Here is a 20,657-nt window from a genome sequence, read left to right as displayed (position 1 = left end):
CTATCACAACTGAGTGTCCTGCTCTTGTCATGCAGAAGCAGTCAAAGCATAACAACTGGGCATGGCTGGGTTTCAATAAAGCCTTCTGTATAGATGCTGAAATCTGAATTTCATATAATTTTCATGGGACTGGATTACAATTCTTCTGACTTTTTTCAACCATTTAAACATTTTTCAATGTTTATTTGTTTTTGAGAGAGAGAGACAGAATGTGAGCGGGGAGGGGCAGAGGGAGAGGGACACACAATCTGAAGCAGGCTTCAGGTTCCGAGCAGTCAGCACAGAGCCTGACGTGGGGCTCGAACCCACAAACTGTGAGATCACGACCTGAGCTGAAGTCCGATGCTTAACCGACTGAGCCACCCAGGTAACCCTCAACCATTTAAACATGTAAAATCTAGGGGCCCCCGGGTGGCTCAGTCAGTTAAGCGTCTGACTTCGGCTCAGGTGATGATCTTGGGGTTCGTGAGTTCCATCCCCGCATCGGGCTCTGTGCTAACATCCCAGAGCCTGGAGCCTGCTTCGGATTCCGTGTCTCCCTGTTTCTCTGCCTGCTTGTGCTCTGTCTCTTGCTGTCTCTCAAATATAAATAAACTTTTAAAAAAAAATTAAACATGCAAAATCTATTCTTAGTTCACGGGTGATCCAAAAAAAGGCAACACATAGGATTTGTACATTGGCCCGAGTTTACCAACCTAGGCTGAATTGTGCCTGTGTCCAAACCTGGTCTCTTTCCACTGAGCCATGAAGCTTCCATGTAGAGAGAGGGAAAAGAGAAGGGCTTCTCCATGCCAAGGACAAGCCAGAGGCTAATACAGTGACAGCTTGCTCCTGGCCTGTGGCATCCCTGCGAGTCAGCCGTTGACAGTAAACTTGGAGCATTCTAGTGGATGGAAAAGGAGACAAACCATATTAGTCCTGTAAAGAAGCTTGTATGTTTCCAGTTAGATAGAGTTGATTATGGAAAACACTTCAAATCCCAAAATAACACTTTCACAGCATATTTTACAAAATATCCTCTGTCACAAAAGTACTGCAAGTTTTGTTTGTTTTTTTTTTTTTCACGGTCATGCTGAAATGAATAGTTTTAAACTACAGCTTGCATTTTCCCCCCTTACCCCAAAGAAAATCAAACTGTAAAAGCATAAATTTCCCCGAGAGGGCTTTTTGCCCATTCAGCCATGTCTTCTAAAGGGTTTGACTTATTGAAAAATAGAAACCACTCATGGTTGTAAAACCGGTGAACCTCATTCCTTTATTTAACCTATTGCCCTTGAAAATGTACTTTTTTATGGTTTGCACGTGATCCGACCAAGCCCGCTCTCAGCTATCCTGTCTCATGAGTTATGTGGAGAAGCACTTCAAAGAGAAGTGAGAAATGCTGCCTGAATACAAGGTGGTAGTGTACTCAAACCAAATCTCATCTCATAACACGAACCCTATTGCCAAGGACAATAGTCTGTGATTGAGACAGGAATTTCCTAGTGAATGCGCTGTCCCTGTTTACTCTCCCCTTAATCCTTTTACCATTTCTGTGCTGACTAGATCTTGGAATACTATCCTGCCCTCGGGCTGCTGGAGCCTGCTTTCCTTTCCTGAAGTAGATGTACCTGGGAATTCCTGCACCCCAGCTCCCGGGGGGGGGCAGCTCCTATCCACTGAGAGAGGGGCATGGGGCTTCCTCCCCATTTGGGACAACTGAGGCAGGAGCCTTGCTGTGTCCAGAACTCCCCCATGGGACTGAGTCACCTTCAGTAAGACGGTACATAATATGGTATCCTTGTTTGACTCTACCCTTCCATTCTTTTTCCCTGGATGCACTGCCTAATGAATCACTTTCACACAAATGCTCCTCTAAGGCTCCCTTCTGAGGGAGCCTAAGCCATGGGGTTGCAACAGCGTCTTAAAGTTCTACCTTCTAATAGACAGTATATTGAAAGCAATCCCCCTACATGGCGTAACTCTAAAGAGTTTTCCCAACGCTTCTAGAGTATGTTCTATATTATCCTCCCAATGAACGTGACCCCCATTATACAGATAAGGACACCAAGGCTCAGAGACCTAAACAACTTGCCCCAGGTCTCACTGATAGGACTTAACAGAGCTGGATGCTCTCCCATCTTTAGTAGTAGCACTGACGTGACCAGCCACAAACTTATTGTTGATGGAGCTATGACCATTATTTAAAATTAAGTTGTAAATAGGATGTCTTCTCAGATAAAAAGTATAGTCTCTATTTGGGAGCAAGGGTAAAGAAAGACGTTTGAATCATTTATCCACACTACAAATATTTATTGAGCACCTGATATATTTCAGGTTCTGGGATAAAGGCTATAGGTACATAGTGAGCTCTCATGGAACTTACCTTTTAGCAGGAGGATGAATGGGGTGGGGGGAAGACTAATGATACTGTCCATAATCACTCTGAATAAACTAAACAAGGATCAGGACACCTGGGTGACTCAGTGGATTAAGCAGCCAACCCTTGATTTCAACTCAGGTCATATTCTCACAGTTTGTGGGATCGAGCCCCACATCCGGCTCTGTGCAGACAGTGAGGAGCCTGCTGGGGTTTCTCTCTTTTGCTCTCTCTCTGCCCCTTCCCCACTTGGGTGTGTGCACACGCGTATGCGCACTCTCTCTCCCTCTCTCTCTCTCTCAAAAGAAATAGATGTTAAACAAATAAACAAACAAGCAAACAAACAGGATGTAAGAAAGGGAACTTCGGACGTGACCCTCTTTAGATCAGAGAAGGCCTGCTGGTGAGGGGACATATAAATTGAGAACTAAGAACGAATACTGAGGAGAAAAGCAAAAACCTGAGAAAACGTGTTCCAGGAAAGAGATCCTGATACCCACCCTCCATTTAAAAAGGTAGATTTCAGAGATTTGGTTGTCTGTGCAAACAGAGCCGATGGTGATATTTGCGGTAGAATTTGTGGCTGTCTTAGGTACTTAAACAAAAACATCTCCCACTGGCCTGTTCCTCTGTCTGAAATAGCCAGCATTTGCCGTAGCCTTGAAGCATCCTCTGGAGAAGCTCCGTTGGTTTACTTTGGCTCCACGTCCGCTGTTAAGTGGGAGAGGAAATGCATTTATTAGCAGTGGCCAGCCAACTCTTGACAAACCAGCCTCAACAATGGGAGCCCTGTGATAACCCCCGAGCCAAGTATCAAAGAGGTGGCTGTGGGTGAGGAGGGTGGAGGAGGGGAGACCTGAGTGTAATTCCCTGTTGCGCCATCAACATCTCCCAGCAGTTATGCCTCTCTGAGGCACCAGTCATTTAGCTAAATCTTCCCTAGGTGCTGCGCTATCCCTCCCACTCCTTTACCTTGGCAGACTCAAAGTGCTCTCAACACTTTGTGCTGAAACCACTTAATCCCAAGAGGTGAGAGATAGAGCCACACTGTGGGCATTACTCATGGTTCTGGATGGCACGAAGTAGCACCAGGACTTGTTGTCAATCCTCTCCCCTCAGTGCTGTGCTCTAGGGCCTCAGTTTCCTCACGTGTGACAGGAGGATGTTTGGGGTAAGCCAATGGTTCTTAGGACTTTTAATGATGGATACCCAACCCACATTTAAAAAACCAATTCTGAGGTACATAAACTAATAGACACACTTTAAAAATTATACCCCCAAATCACTCAAAATTCCCCAAAATAACCATTTTAACATTTGGTGATAATTATATTCAATATTTCCCTATGTGTACAAGAAGAAAAGGAAGACAGGAAAGCAGAAAAGCAGGGGGAAATGGGGGAAATAATGGGGCACCTGGGTGACTCAGTCGGTTGAGCGTTTGACTTCAGCTCAGGTCATGATCTCACGGTCTGTGGGTTCAAGCCCCACATCAGGCTCTGTGCTTACAGTGCGGAGTCTGGAGCCTGCTTCAGATTCTGTCTCCCTCTCTCTCTGCCCCTCCCCCGCTCATGCTCTGTCTTTCTGTCAAAAATAAATAAAAATTAAAAAAAATTTTTTTTTTAAAGAAAAATGGAGGAAATGAAAGGAAGGAAGAAGGGAGGGAGGCAGACTGTGAGGAAAGAAGAAACATTATGAATCAAAAGCCAACCCTGAAGATGGTCAAGCAGAGAGATGAGAAGATCTTGGATCCATCATTCTATCGAATTGTGGAATCAACCAACCCTGAAGTCCCATCTACTTCCAACCCCTAGTGCAGTAGTTCTCAACTATGGCTTCATAGCGGAATCTCCTGGAATGGTAAAAAATGAAATAAAATGTAGTAGACTAAGCCTCAGAATTTCTCATTTAACTAGTAAGGGGTACAGCCTCCACGCCAGGACTGCTTAAAGCTACTTAGGGTTTATGCTTGGCTGTATAGCCAAGGTTGAGAACACCAACAAAAACTAAATCTCCCATCATTGAAGCCAGTGTTTCTCAGACCATAATGTGTATCTGAATCAGTAGAGAATCTCGTTAAAACTGCAGGTTCTGATTCAATAGATCTGGGGTAAGGCCTGAGGTTCCACATTTCTTACAAGCTTCCAGGGGAGGCCACTGTTGCTGCAAAGGGACCACACCAGGAGTAGCAAGGTTGTGAGCCAATTTGAGTCAGTTTCTGTTCCCTACAGCAAGAAAACATTCCCTGTGAAACATCTTCCACGTTAGGTTTTATTTGATCATCCCTTCTGAAATGCCTCATTTTTCTTTTTAAGATAGAATTATTTTCTTTATTTATTTTTAATGTTTATCTGTTTTTGAGACAGAGAGAGAGAGAGAGCCCACAGCAGTGGGGAAGGGGAGAGAGAGAAAGAGAGCCCACAGCAGTGGGGAAGGGCAGAGAGAGAGAGGGAGACAGAGGATCTGAAGCAAGCTCCTTGTAGCGAGCGCAATGCAGGGCTCGAACTCACAAACCATGAGATCGTGCCCTGAGCTGAAGTCCGATGCTTAATCAACTGAGTCAACCAGGTGCCCCTCATTTTTCTTGTTTAAAAAACAGGAATATTCTTTGTGAAAAACATTCAAAATTTTTTTGCTTTTAAAAAATTGAAATAACATTAACTGCTCCCAGTTAATATTCTTCTGTTCCTTGTATGTATCTTTTGTTCCTGGTAATCTATCCCTTTTCTCAAGGATGTGGTGTGCCCTTCTGTCTCCAAATGAAATGGATTTCAAGAGTCTTTACATGTATTTTTTCACCGCATTTATTACTAATCTTCAGCAATTCTGGTTCCGTATAAGTTGTACCTCCCGTACTTATCATCCTTTCTATAACCATGTTTAGATCTTTATTATATTTCATTGTATTTAGCAGGATTTCTTCAGCCCTTCAGTCATCAGTTTGGAGTTATGATTGGGTTTTTTGTTCCGTCTACGATGAATTTCACTCTGCCTTTTTTTCTCTTTCATTTCTTTCCCAACCCACTTATCACCCTTTGTTGTCTTAGCACCTCTACTTCAAATCTTCATATCTCTTATTTTAAATATTTTCTTAGTGAGATTATATCGTATATATATAATTCCTTGGAGATTATTTCTGTCATCTTTTATATATTTCATCTTATTCTTTTTACATAAAGATATGTATCTATATAATACAGTTCTTGTTTATACTATTTTTTCAGGGTTTTTTTTTTCAGTTTATTTATTTTGAGAGCAAGAGAGCATGAGCAGAGGAGGGGCAGAGAGGGAGGGAGGGAGAGAGAGAGAGAGAGAGAGAGAGAGAATCCCAAGCAGGTTCTGCACTGTCAACCCAGTGAGACCAAGACTTGAGCCGAAGTCAGATGCTTAAGTGACTGAGCCGCCCAGGCACCCATTTATTTTTCCAGTTTTTATGTATAAGCTCCATGTACACCTTTTTCTTGTTAATCATCTTTGAATAAGTAACACAGCCTGATGAAGGTAGTGGGGAGTGGTGTGAATGAATTAGCACTGAAACAGTGTTTAGCTTCCATTCAGGTTTATGGTCTATTATACTTTCTCACAAAATTTGTCATTGTTTTATTTCCTGAGAACACATCCCCTCATTTTCAGCAGCACCCAGATTAGAACTTTGCACCATGAAGGCCCTAATAAGATCAATTTTTAACTTTCAAAAGCATGGGAGAGTGCTAGAGAATAAGCTTGTACAAATTACCAGGGCATGGTGGTCTGGAGGTGGAAATTCTCATGTAAAGGAATGATGAATTTAGAAAATACCTCAAGACCAAAAAAAAAAAAAAAAAAAACAAAAAACGAAAAAAGCCAATATCAACTCACTAACGTCGTAAAGGTACTTGAGTTTTGGTACACACTATAGCATCTGCAAACATTTGACAAAGAGCCCATGTGTGTGCAACATGTTATTTATTCTGATTCTGGAAAATGGCTTGTCTGCAGATGGATTCACAGGACTTCTTTCATTCACTTATATTTATCAGGTGCTTACCATGTGCCTGTATGGAGTTCGGTCAAGTGGCAAGACATGTAGTATGTAAGTAAACCAATAAGTAAGTATTTTCAAATTGTGGAAGTATATGAAGGAAGCAGATGGAGTCTTGAGAGGAGAATGACCTCTGCACAGAATGGCCTGATATTCAGGCTGGGAACCGCACGACAGAAAGCTCAAAAGCACGTGAAGAACCGAGGAAGAGCAAGCACGCTTGGCAGAAGGAACATCACGGCAAGCTTACCCTGAAGTGGCCCGTCTGTGTTCTAGAAAGCAAGAAAAACTTTGTGGGGATGGGTATTGGTAGTTGAGTGGCTACACAATGACACTAGATGAGGTCAGAGCACACAGAGCCCCTTTAGACCACAGTGAGGTGTTAATTCTGTGTCTACCGCGAAGCAAAGTATCTTGGGCAGAGGTAGGGCATGATACAATTAAATTGACTTTTGATGGCTGTCGCGTAGAGCACGGATTTGAAAGTGACTGTGAACTAATCAGATGATAGATGCCGCTCTGGTGACCCGGGACAGAGGTGATGATCCTCGAGCTACACTGGAGGTTGCAAAGATGGAGGAAAGGTGCTGATTTGACGCCCATTGAAGACGTACAACAGATGGGACATCCTGATGGCCTGAACATGCAAGGCGAAGGGCAGGGAGAAAGCACAGTCCTGTCTCCAGTTTCTGGCTTGGACAAACTGAACACAAGATGGCGGCCTTTACTGACATGAGGGTGATCAAGAAAAGAGGGTGTTTGGGAGGAGCAATCAAGAATTCGATTTTGGAAATGTGACATTTGACATGTCTCTGAGCATCAGGAAATAACTAAGGTAGTATGAGGCACCCAGGCAAAACTGGACAACATAGTACAAAAGATATTTGAAGTCTTATGAGCGAATGAGGCAATAGATGAAGACTAAAGAAAGGAGCCCAGTGAATCTTAGTTTTATTACTTAAAACTCTATAGCTTACACGTTGAAAATCATTGAATATAGTCACACTGGCCTTCTTTTAACTTGTTTTCAACTCTTCTGGTCACCCCGACAGAAATGCTAGTCAAATTGTATTAATTAAAAAAAAAAAAAAAAAAAAAAAAAGGAGTTATTGGTTCAAACATGCTTAAGGCCAATAATCAGTATGTTTTCAGGCACAGATGGATCCAGGTCATATGTGTCACCAGAACACAGTCATGCCTTATTTCTTGGATCTCTTTTCCTCCATGTTGGTTTCATTCTAGACCAGCTCTCTCTCCTTGGTGCCCAACAGGGCCAGACTTACATCCTTCTGTTAGCATAGCCTATGTTAAAGAGAACTTATCCATTGAAATAATCCTAGAAAACTTCATGGATTTCTTCTGATTGTACTACCTTAGTATCTTAGTCCATTTGGGCTGCTACAATAAAATAATACACACTGGGTGACCTATAAACAACAAATTATTGTTTCTCACAGTTATGGAGTTGGAAAGTCCAAGATCATGGCCCCAGCAGATTTGGTGTCTGAGCAGGCCCCACTTCCTGGATGACCACACTTTTGCTATCACTTCATATGATGGAAGGGGCAAAGGAGCTCTGTGGGGCCTCTTTTATAATGGCACTAATCCCATTCATGAGGGCTCTGCCCTTATGACCTAATTGCCTCCCAAACACCCTATTTCCTAATACTATTACATATATGGTTTCCTAGGGGGTACACAACCACTCAGTCTATGGCACTGGGGTCATGTGTCAACATTATGCCCAGAATATGCTGATTGGCCAAGATGGGTCCCCTACTAATCCCTGAATCCAAGAGATGTGCATTATACCTTGGCCTAAAAACAGGGGGTGTACAAGACCTCAGAGGAAAGATCAGAGAACCACTTTCAGAAGAGGATATTGGTGCTGGACCAGGGAGAGCAACAGCCATACTTAGAGATCACTTCTGTCTCTAAAATATACTGACTCATATAGACATCTGATATTTCCATTCGTCCCATCAGACAATCAACATAAAAGTTGACTTAACTTGGGGTGCATGGTTGACTCAGTCAGATGAGTGCCCAACATTTGATACCGGCTCTGATCATGAACTCTTGAGGAGTTTGGAGCCTGTTTAGGATTCTCTCCTTCTCTTTCTGCCCCTCTCCCATGCAAAATAAATACATACTTTTTTTAAAAAGTTGACTTACCTTTAGTTGATGGCCATATGTGTCAAAGGTAGTTGTGGGTACTGATGAGGGTGGACCATTGATGGATGACCCCAAAATTAAAAGGTCAAAACTAAAAGGTCAAATTCCTACCCTCAAAAGGAAGGATGTAAGTGGGTAGATGTAGGAGAAGTCAGAGATATGAGGGTGGCTGTTTACGGAAACGGTCACTCTCGGGATTCTTAAAGGAACAGGGTGACATCACGTTGTACAAATTCACCTTCACAGCTTTCCCTTGACCACTGAACAAGGTCAATGGCTGAGAATTCTACCAGGGTTAGGGACCTGGGCCCTAATAAGAAGCCTTTAAATGTAAGGACCTTAAGAGAAGTTTACAAGACAAAACTTATAAACCCATTTCTAAGCTTAGCAGGAAAGGGTGTGGACCTAGGTGAAATATTTGTAGCTTTAAACAGTGGAGTCTAACCCAGCATTTCTGTGTGGGTGTGACAGCTTGGAAACCGCAATTGTGGCAATAAGTCTTAACCGTCTTCTCTAAGTTCTATTGAAAAGCACTAAATCAAACCCAGGTCCAGACTGCGGCTTGCACACACAGAGTAATTAGGCTCGTGTACTAGCTATTGTCTCTGTTTGAGTCTGTTGTACAAAAGCATAAAGCCAGAACCACAGGGGGGCTGTAACCGGGTGCCATGTCTGCATTTTAATTCCATGCACTTTCCCTTTCTCCGCTAGAGCACGAAGTATGAAGTGTGGAGCAGAGAGAAAAGCAGAGAGTTTATTACCAGGTGTCTGGACATATTCAACAGGCACAAACTCCCACTAAGGTAGTTTTTCATCTCTAGGCTTTCGGGATTTGGCATACCAAATACGAATTTCCGAACTTTTTAACATGCAATAGTTTAGCAATGGTGAGTAAGTACGTCAATGTGAAGCTTAAAAAGGAGGTTTTTACGCTTGTTTCTGCAAAAAAAAAAAAAAGACCTCATCTCTGCTTGGTTTTGTGCATGGAGGGTGGGGTGCCTGGAGGAGGAAAACCCAGAGGCCAGGACAGGAGGCTGCAGATTCAAGGCTGCAGCTCTTTGTATGCAACCTTGCAGGAGTCACTTAATTACTCTGCATTTCAAACCACCTGGAAAATTCATAAAAGACAAGCTGGCTCAGAAAGCCAGACACTCCACTGAATAAAGTGTGACTGAAGAAAATGAGGAGAAACCATTTCAGGCCAGAGGAAAAAGAAGTTAACGATTTTTTTTTTTTAAGTAAATACTTCATTCTCCTCTCCCATTATTAATTTGAGATATTTTAATCGTCAGAACACCTTTCAGAGTTTGAAATATTATGAACATCGTCTGCTATCTATTCACATTTTCTGTATCTCACTGTGTTTGCTTTATCGGAAGGGATGAGGAGAGAGTATAAACAGTTCTAAATAGTTCTAAATAATAGCTGTGTCTCATAAGTGATGTTTGAATGAGTTTTGTCTCCAAATTATGGAGATATTTATTTCCTGGAGCTGGGATTCATTTAACATTTGCTTATGCTGTTGGGGGGCTTTTTTTTTTTTTATCTTCTTAGACCAACAAGGGGCAATTTTTGTTGTTCACGGCAAAGAAAGAAGTTGTAGGAGTTAAGACAGTACAAGGGCTGTGACAAGGAAGACCTAAAAATGATAATGGCATAATCACAATGCAAGTGGTTTTCTTGCTTAGCTTAGCTTACAGAAGTGTCCTGAGGGAGGGTGGCCTGTAGCTTCCCTTGCTTCCACATGGTAATTGAGAGACCCAGATTCCTTCCGTCTCCAAGTTCAGTCATCCTTCACTGTTGGTTGCCTCGGGAATCCAGCTAGAGGGAGGGGAAAAAAGAACATGAAAGAGGCACCCCTGCCTCTTAAAAATGTTGGCTCTGAAGGGACACAGGCCGCATCTACTCCATTAGTGAATATGAGTGACAAGGTCCATCTCAATGCAAGCGGTGCTACGAGTGTTGCCCCTGGCTGGGCAGCCATGTCTCCGCCATATTGTTATGGATGGGAGAATGGATTTGGGGTGGGTGCTAGTGCCTGCTACCTCAAGGATTTTCAGCCTTCTCACTGGGTGGAATCCTTGGGACCTTGGTCTACCCCTGGTGAATTTAGGGTTTGGCATCAAGTACTCAGGAGTTAGAAATTCCGCTCTGTCACTCACAGGTCCACAGGAAGTCTTGGGCAAATCTGGGCCTCAAGTTCTTCATCTGTCAAACGGAGGTAATAGCATCTACCGTGTTAGGGTTGTTGTGAATAATTTGTACATTCGTTGCTAAACTTTTGTCATAGAGTAAGTGCCAAGTAAATGGCAACTAAGTATAAAATTCCTGAATGTTTAGTTCTGCTTAGTTTGATTATTTACATCTTGAGATACCCTGACACTTTGTTTGGGGCACCTGGGTAGCTCAATTGGTTCAGCATCTGACTCTTGATTTCACCTCAGGTCGTTTTCCCCAGGTTGTGGGATGGAGCCCTGTGTCAGGCTCCACACTGAGGGTGGAGCTTGTTTGGGATTCTGTCCTCTCCCTCTGCCCCTCTCTCCTGCTCCCTCTCTCTCTCAAAATATTAAAAAATATGACACTTTTTTCATATTCCTATCTTCCCAGCTCATCCTCACTCTGATGTAATCCACAATTTGTCCTGCCCTCTCCTTATTCTGTGGCTTTTTCTTAGCCATTATGTACACCTTCCATCCATATATCCATGACCCTACACAACCTTCAGAGAAGAGGAGAGGGGAGAGAGAGAGGCAAGCCTGAAGATTTCTCGAGCAAGATACAAAGGTTCAGTGGAGGGTGTGCAGGTGGTATTTTTGTGTCTATATTAGCACAGGCATGAGTTTGCATACATGTGCTTGTTCATGCATGCATACAGTGACACGTTACAGATGTGCAAGTGTCAAGATGCAAGGGTATTGCTTACCTCATGTGCTCTTAGAAGTGTCTTACAATGTCTGTCAGGGGCTCCCTTACAATGCTGGGGGTCCCTCAGATATTTGGATCAAGGTAAAGTGGTGAAGTCCCGTATGGTCTGGTTAGCAGAGCATAGTCACTGTCCGTTCCATGAATCAGCTGGTTATCTGAAGGTCTGTGACCTGTCTCAGGGATTCTGGTAAAGACGGAATGGATGGATCATAGAAATAGCTTATATTCTGGGGCACCTGGGTGGCTCAGTTGGTTGAGCGTCCGGCTCTTGGTTTCCCCTCAGGTCACAATCCCCAGGTCGTGGGATTCAACTCTATGTCAGGCTTTGCACCGAGTGTGGAGCCTACTTCTCTCTCTCTCTCTCTTTCTCCATCTACCCCCTCCCCAACTCTCAAGAAAGAAAGAAAGAAAGAAAGAATATTCTTTGAACACCTGCTATGTGCAAGGCACTGTGTTCCTTAATCCTGCATACCTTCAGGTAAGCAATACTAGACCCATTTAAAAGATGAGGAAACCAAGGTTCAGAGCTTATACAACTGTTCACAGACGTACTGGCATCCTAATAACTGGTGGAACTCAATCTTAAAGCCAGATCTGCTACAAAAGACATGCCTTTGGTATGGTGGTCAAATATCTCTTGCAACCATTACATGCACATTTGCACACGACTAGTGTGTATGTTCTTCTAAGAGAGGATGAAGAGAGTGCCCTTATTTTCAACAGTATATAAGTTCACTTACAGAATGCTAAGGATCTTGAGAAAAAGATTCTGGGTTTGAAAGTGCAGAAGTCTAAAGAGAGGGATTGAGAGAGAAGACAAACTCTAACTGAACAGAGAGAAAAATATAAAGGACTTAGGTAGGCCACACACATCTCTTAACGGCTTGTGCTAAGGAAGCATCTAGATCTATCTGAAGGTTTAGCCTCTCAATTAGGATAAATGGAGGGGCTGGAGAATGTAGGGGGCACATATTTATCTGCATGTGAATTTAAGATGTGATTGTAGGGATTATCTTTAACTTAAAAGAGTATAGTGCAGGGTTAATAAATCATATCACATACAGCTTCACAGGCCGAAAAGGACAGGGTTAAAATGCAAGTGATTTCACAACCAAAGGCAAAGTAGAAATCCATATGTTGCTCTGAAATACAGAAATGCACTAACTTTAGCAGATGTTTTGGCTGCTACGGAAGGAAGGCAGGTCCCTTGGTTTATGGGAATTCTAGAGCTGGGAAGTACAGAGACCCCATTTCTCCCTGGCTGCTTCTTCCTTATTCTATAACCAGCAATATGGACCCAGTGCCCCCAGGCAGAACCATGGCAAGACTCAGGTTTGCCTCCTCTACAGTTACTGGTCCTCTGCTGTTCCCACAAAATTACAATGTCCCGTGAGTAAGCCAGTTAAGAACCACTTATTTATTATGTGTGTCTATGAATGACAAACAATATATCAATAATCACAATATCGTTGCCTAGGGACACTACAGGTGACTTTCAGAGCATTCTTTAGTGGGAGGATCAGTGGAGGGTTGTGAGGAAGTGATGTTGAAGCTGACACGTGAAAGTTACGTGAGAGATAACCAGAGGAGAAGTGGATCACAGCATTTCTGCTAGGGAGAGCAGTGGGGGGAGTTCCTGGCAGTGGGGGAGGGGTTCTGGAAGGTTTGAGGAGAGAGAGATGCTTAGCATAGCTGGTGAAGTTGCTCTAACAGGATGCTTCTCAGCTAGAAGTAATTTCTATCCACCAAGAGAGATTTGGCAATGTCTGGAGATATTCATAGTTGTCACAACTTGGGCAATGGATGCTACTGGCATCTAGTGAGTACATTCCAGGACTGCTGTTTAACATCCTACGACGCACAACACAGCCTCCGAAAACAAAGAATTCTCCTACCCAAAACCTCAGTAATGCTCAGGTTGAAGGCCTCTCCAACAGAAGCCCCAGATACCAAAGTTGCAACAGGACAGATTTATTTTTTATATTTATCAGCCCAAATGGACTGAGTCAGCTGATATGTCAGCTCCATAAGGCCATGAACCCGGGCCCCTTCTGTCTTGTTGCTCTGTACCCCTCGGGCACAGGTTGGCAAACTTCTCTGTAGAGGACCAGACTGGCAATATTTTGTCTTTGCAGCTCGTATGGTCTCTGTTGCTTCTCAACTCTGACATTGTGGTGTGAAAGCAGCCATGGACAATGCCTAAGTCCATGGATGTGGCTATGTTCCAACCATAATTTACTGACATGATCATGATAGGCTGGAGATGGCCTATGGGATATCCTTTGGACCCTCCCCTGGTCCTATGTGCTTAGCCTGCTTGTTGACCAGTAGGAGGGGAAAGCAAGGATACGGGGAGCAGGCTTATTTCCTTTTGAGGGACAATATCACTTCTCCTTCTGTTCTACTCTCCAGAACTCAGAAAAACTAGAAAAGTAGCTCTTGGCTGGGTAGTCATGGGCCCTGGGGAAACCCAGCTTTTTTTTCTCTTTCTCTGTAAACACAAGGGAAAATGGATACCAAGGGACAATTGGGAAAGCCTGCATTTGCTGCAGCACAGAACTAAGAGAGAAGCACAAAACGAGGCTGGCAAGAGAGGCAGGGTGAGATCATGCCCAGCCTGAGAAGTGAGGTATAGAGTTACAATTCTTTCTCTTAAAAGAAACGGGAAACTGTTGAATGGTTATAAGCAGCAGTGGTTCAGAACCATTTTTCCATCTTAAAAAGATCACTCTGGCAGTGATGTGGAAATGGAAAGGGGTGTGCTGGGATGTAGAGGGACAACTTTGGAAACTATTGCAATCGTCCAGGTAAGGGAGTTGGTGGCTTGGATGAGGAGGGTGGCAAAGACTTGAAGTAAATGGATGGGAGGGAGATTTAGAGGGGAGAGCCTGTAACTCTCCTCAGATCGAGTTCCCTTTTTAAAACTGAGGGGGGAAAGCAGCTTGATTATTAATGTTTTAAAAAATGAAAGGTGAACTTGATCAACAGTTTCCATCTGATCTGGCCCCAAGCAGTCCGTGTCTGCCACTTTCCTCTTTTTCTTCCCGGACAGAAATGCCCATTGTTGACCATCTTCTCTGGGGAAAAGCCATCCCCGTTCTCCCAAGCATGAGCCTCCAGGCTGCGGTGACTCAGACCGTGGACACAGAGTTCACAAATCCCAATTGTAACAAGTGGGCAACCCCAGCACTTTACATAAGCAAAGCGAGGAAGCGGCATGTGTTTTGAGACTGACTGGCACCAAAGGAGACAAAAGCCTGCAGTATAATTATGCCAAGCATATAATATGATGCAATCGGTTACTGTCTCCAATATGCCCCACAGTGCAGCACAAGGGCTTTGAATAGTACACTGCTCCAGCCCCGTGTGTCCGTGCCGTTGGAAGCCTGAGAAAGCCACTGCACCTTCTCTTCTGTCAGTCCAGAGTGTCCTGGGCATTTATTGACCGGCTATTGTATACCCAGGACTGTGCTCAATCTGGGGGATATAGAGGGGAGAATAAGACTTGACCTTATGCTTTCTTCAATAAAATATCTCTCTAGTTTCTGTCTCTCATCCCTGTGAACAAAGGAGGAACAAGTGTCTCCCTGGTTTGTTTGAAATGCGCATCCGGTAATGAAGGCATCTTCACTGTTATTCTCGCCACAGGGCTGTGGCAAAGATACTTTGGTTTTTACACTTAGCCCTGTGGACACATTTATCCTTGAAAGACAGTGCCATCCAGCTGTTTGCTTTCAAGGGATTGCCTTAATGACCATTGCCACCATTTTTTTTTTTTTTTTTTTTTTTTTTTTTTTATAGAGACAAGACCTCACATTCTTGTGATGTTCATTTGTGTCTTGGGTTGGTTAAATTGTTGTGGGGACTCACTGGTTAATTCGCAGAATAATAAATAACTCCAAGAGAGTGATGATTCACAGGTAGCTCTGATACGGACTTTTCTTCCTCTAATTCCTTTCTGGTGACATGTGTCAGCAAAACTCCTTTTGGGTATTAGTCCATCACTCCATATTCAGAGTCTGCATACAAAGGCATTTGGGTCCTCGAATTGCAGGTGTCTAGGGCAGAGAATCTGGGCCTGGTTTGTAGATGATAACTTCAGGAAACATAGACAATGCAATTCCACTAGAATGCTGACCCCCCCTTATGGTCATTAATTCAGTCCTAATGTTGTCTCGCGCAGGAAACGCCTGGCGTTGTGCCACGCACTTTCCATAGGCTTCCTGATTTCAGCGGTATGCCATTCAAATCTGCATCTACCCTGTGAAACAGGCACTAATAACATCTCCCTTTCACAGATGAAGAAACTGAGGTAAGTAACTTGCAAAGGTCATACAGCCAATAAGCGGTATTGAATGTAGGTTTTTCTGATTCCCAAGTTTATAATATTCCACTGTTCCCTTCGTTCAAAGTATCAACATGAATTGAACATCTATTTAGTATAAAGTCCACATCTCTCTGTCTCACTCTGATGGTCTTAATGGGTTTGAGTTGAGCTGATTTTTGTCTTGCCCAAATGGCAGGGCATTCATACGTGAGAGGCGTTGGCAAACTAAGGCCTGCATGCGAAATCCAACCCTTTGGAAAATAGAGTTTTATTGGAATCCAGCCACGGCCATTCATTTACATATTTTCTACAGCTGCTTTTTTGTGCTACAACGTTACAGCTGAATACTTGTGACAGAGACGACATGGCCCACAGTGCCGGCAATATTTACTATCTGGTTCTTTACAGAGAACATTTGCCAAGACCCAAGACGGAGCACAATTACTTGTATTGTTTCTTTGATGAAATTCCTTCTAATGAGTAGAATGGTGTTATTCACCGACTTAGGGTCAGTGTTACTATTAAGTGTATATGTATATGTTATTTAATTCAATTCATTTTTATCGACTGCCACAAAACAAAAAGGTCAGAAGTCCATGTGTGGGGGTTTTGGCATGAAGAAGAAACTCTACCATTCCCAAATAAAGGGCGAAGTGTGGAACTTCTTTTGACTTTTCCCAAAAGGCGTTCCTAAGTTTTTGTTATGATAGTCACCCCCACCACCCCGCCCTTACCTGCAGTTTCGCTTTCTGTGGTTTCTGTTACCCAAGGTCATGGAAGCAGGTGAGCCTCCTTGTGGTGCATGGTCAGAAGGTCAGCGGTAGCCTGACGCTACATCACCGTGCCTACGTTGTTCACCTCACTTTACGGCATCCACAGACATTTGATCATCTCAGGTCACAAGAAGGGTGAGGCTAGGGGTGCCTGGGTGGCTCAGTCAGTCATGTGTCCGACTTCTGCTCGGGTCGTGATCTTGTAGTTCGTGGGCCCTGAGTCGGGCTCTGTGCTGCCAGCTCAGAGCCTGGAGCCTGCTTTGAATACTGTGTCTCCCTCTCTCTCTGCCCTTCCCCTGCTCATGCTCTGTCTCTGTCTCTCTCTCTCTCTCTCAAAAGTAAATAAACATTTTTTTTAATGAGGAAAAAAAAAAAAAAAGAAGGGTGAGTCCAAGTAGATATTTTGAGGGAGAGAGAGACCACATTCCCATAACTTTTATGACAGTATATTGTTATAATTGTTCTATTTTATTATTAGTTATCGTTAATCTCTGGCTGTGCCTAATTTATAAATTTAATTTTGTCATAGGTATGTACGTATAGGGAAAAAAAACCCACAGTCTATCCATGGTTTAGAGCTACCCATGGTTTCAGGCATCCCCCAGGGGGAGAGGGGGTCTTGGAATGTATCCCCTCAGATAAGGGGGGCTGCTGTCCCTGGAGTTGTGTGCAATTCTTGGACTATCACTGGCAATTCTGTTTACAAACTGGGTAGTCCCTGTCTTTGCTAGTCAATTACTGCCCTCTGGAAGTAACAAAATCAAAACATGTATTACAGAAGTCAGAAACACAATTTCACTTACTTCCCAGAACTTAAAGACCCCTCGGCGAGCTCTCTGAGTGCGGCTTTATCTTCATCTTTAAGCTTACACAACCCGTGGATAAATTATAAGTTACTGCAGAGATTCCCACCAATGACAAACTGACTCACTGTCCTCCGAGTTCTTTCATCTTTTTGGATTCAACTTCTAAGGCTTTGTGTATACTGTCAAGACTGAGTGTGCTATTTGCCAAAATTACAGAGAGTATGCCCGCGTTTGGACACATTTTCCATTTTACCTGTAGAGAAAAATGTTACCATTGCTGAAGGTTTTTCCATGATTGCTTTTTGCGCCTGTAACAAGTAGCTCGTGGCCAGCTTTGTGAAATGTTTCATGTCTGTTCCTGTGCAGCAATGAAAATAGATCGAAAGGTTTGAGTGACCTTCGTTTGTTAAAATATAACAAACGATTATCCTAGGAACACCATACCATTGTAGGACTATTTTCAGTAATGTTTTGTTTTAGCTTTTTCATTGCCAAATGCCGGGTTGATCTGGGTACCAAAACCACAGTTTCAAGACAAGATTTCAAAGAACGGTAATGTCACGTTTCTCTCGGTTGGCTGACATCTCAAAAATGTTCTGCCTGAAGCCCTCCCAGATGAAAAGAAGTTATTCTTTTGTTGTAAAAATGATAAAAAGGAAAAGCAAGGGAAAAACCCCTAAACAATGAGCATCTATCTCTCTCTCCTTTTTAAAGAGGGCATGGGCAACTCTCTTTTTTATTTTAATACAATCAAATAGTATGTAAATGAAAACGAACTGTGTGTTCTATGTTAGATGAGGAAGGGGCACTCTGGAAATCACTAGTTCGAGAATTGTAACTCGACATCATTTGAACTCAGACTCTGTTGACGCCAGTGTTGCAGTGGTTATGTTTTGCTGTAAAAAGGCCCCGATAGATGACACGCTGAGCACAGCTCTGACTATTTGAGACCCAAGGTGACAAGAGAAAGTGATATCACACTGCAGGGTTTTGTTTGTCAAATCAATCAGCAGTGGATGATACATGAAAGCAGTTTATAATACTGTATCCTCATGGAGTGGACAGCATTAGAGTGTGAGCCATCACACTTGCAAACAGAAAGTCGGATCTTCTCCCCCCTCCCCACCAAGCCTAAAATAATAACTTAGCACCTGTGTAAAGTCTTCACAGGTTTCTACATATAAAAATTAGTTAATTAGCAATTATTACCGAATGTTAGGTGAGCACAGATTATTATTATCATCATTTTACAGACAGAGTAAATGAGAGTGATGGAGAAGGTGCCAGGAGAAAAATTACAATTAATGAGTTCCTAGATCACAGGCCTGACCTGCAAGGAGGTTAAAGAGCTTGCTTATTTTAAAGAAGACACTGTAAAGTGAAACTTAAATATTGGAAAAACAGATTTTGCAAATTGAAAATGTCATGTTTATTAGCGAGGGTTGGGATTCTGGTTTTCATTTATGAATATTCCTTTTTATGATTTATTTTTACCCTCCGATACCCCTGTGATGACTGAGTCATCTTATTTTTAATGGGGGTTCCATGTGATCAAAGGATTCGCTCTTCAGATCACATTCTTTTCGTTCCTGCTAGGAATAATCAAGAGTCTCTGAGAATTTAGAAACCTGCAAAATGTTTCTGGACCAACAAATATTTGAGTAAGTTACATAGACAGTCAACGTATTTTGTGAGCGTCCAAATGTGAGCCAAACACTGTCATAGGTCTTGGGGATCCAGCACTGATATACACGACAGGTGTCTTTTAAACTTTAAAAGCTTAAATTCGACTTTAGAAACTGTACCTTCATGTGATTTAGCTGAAGGAGGAGGGTCCATTGTTGCATGGAGCCGTTTTGAATTTATTGAATGGCCATAATTATGTGTATGTGTTTTCCCTTCACAGGCGATTGCTTCAAGTCGGGGAGGGTAAAACTGATAATGGTTAGGTGAGCTGATTGGCTGTTTTGAAATTCATCCCTAGACAATGGTTATGCATATATTTTACAGACAGTGTTTCTCCCTCCACCCTAAGATGAGTGATGGCTTCTGTAATAAGACTCTAGTGGGCATGTATTTTTGCCCATTCCTGCATCCTTTGGGGAACTGCTACCTCCCCTGCCTTCATTTCTTGTGGTCTGGGTGAGTTTGTCCCCACTCTCTGGTTCAGGAATGGACAAATGACCTAAGGCAGCCCAAGAGTCATGCCTGGGAAATGTATTGGAACTACTAGAAAGAGAATGTTCTCTCTGCTGGGGTTGATAAGCTCATGCTATGCAAATCTGGGTTGCAAGGGTTTTCTGTCTAATCACGTGGGGAGCGCCTGCCTAAGAAGGAAGCCAGTCCAGGGGATAGTAGAGCAGATTCTTAACACATTCATGTTAGCACCTGGATTCAGATGCCTGAAGCCATTTCTACCTCCTGGACTTTTCATTGATGTGGCCTTGTCTTATTATTATTATTTTTTTTTAAATGCCTGAGTCACTTTGAATTGACTTTCAGAAACTTGATGGTAAAACAAGTTCTAATGCAATTCGAATCAATAATTTTCTTAAAACACAGTTTTTGGCATAGATGAGAAAATAGTTTAATAGATACAAGTTTAATAGATATAGATAATAGCTTAATAAATGTAATTTTGAGGGGAGCCTGGGTGTCTCAACTGGTTAAGCGTTCAACTTCAGCTTGGGTCATGATCGCATGAGTTCAGCCTGGTTCATGAGTTCCAGCCTGTGTTGGGCTCTGTGCTGACAGCTCAGAGCTTGGAGCCTGCTTTGGATTCTGTGTTTCCCTCTCTCTCTGTCCCTCCTCTGCCCATGCTCTGTCTGTCTGTCTGTCTCTCTCTCAAAAATAAACTTAAAAAACATTTTTTCATAAATATAATTTTGAAAAAAAAAAAGCTTATGCATGTATATAGACACATGCAGAGTGCTCCCTGTGTATCTAATATCCATTCCTTATTAACTGAACGCTATTAATATTTTTGTATTTTTATGACAGCTTTATTGAATACTCGGTATATGAGATACATTTCACATCCCGTGAAATTCACCGTTTTGGTTTTTTTAAGTTTATTTATTTATTTTGAGAGAAAGCACAAAGTGGGGGCACAGAGAGAAGGAGAGAGAGAGAGAGAGAGAGAGAGAGAGAATGAGAGAGAGAGAGAATCCCAAGCAGGCTCTGCACTATCAGCCCAAAGCCCGATGTGGACCTCAAACTCACGGACTGTGAAATCATGACCTCAGCCAAAATCAAGAGCTAGACACTTAAC

Source organism: Leopardus geoffroyi, chromosome A2 (assembly GCF_018350155.1).
Source record: "Leopardus geoffroyi isolate Oge1 chromosome A2, O.geoffroyi_Oge1_pat1.0, whole genome shotgun sequence".
Classification (NCBI taxonomy): domain Eukaryota; kingdom Metazoa; phylum Chordata; class Mammalia; order Carnivora; family Felidae; genus Leopardus; species Leopardus geoffroyi.
Note: the sequence above shows the minus strand (reverse complement) of the source record.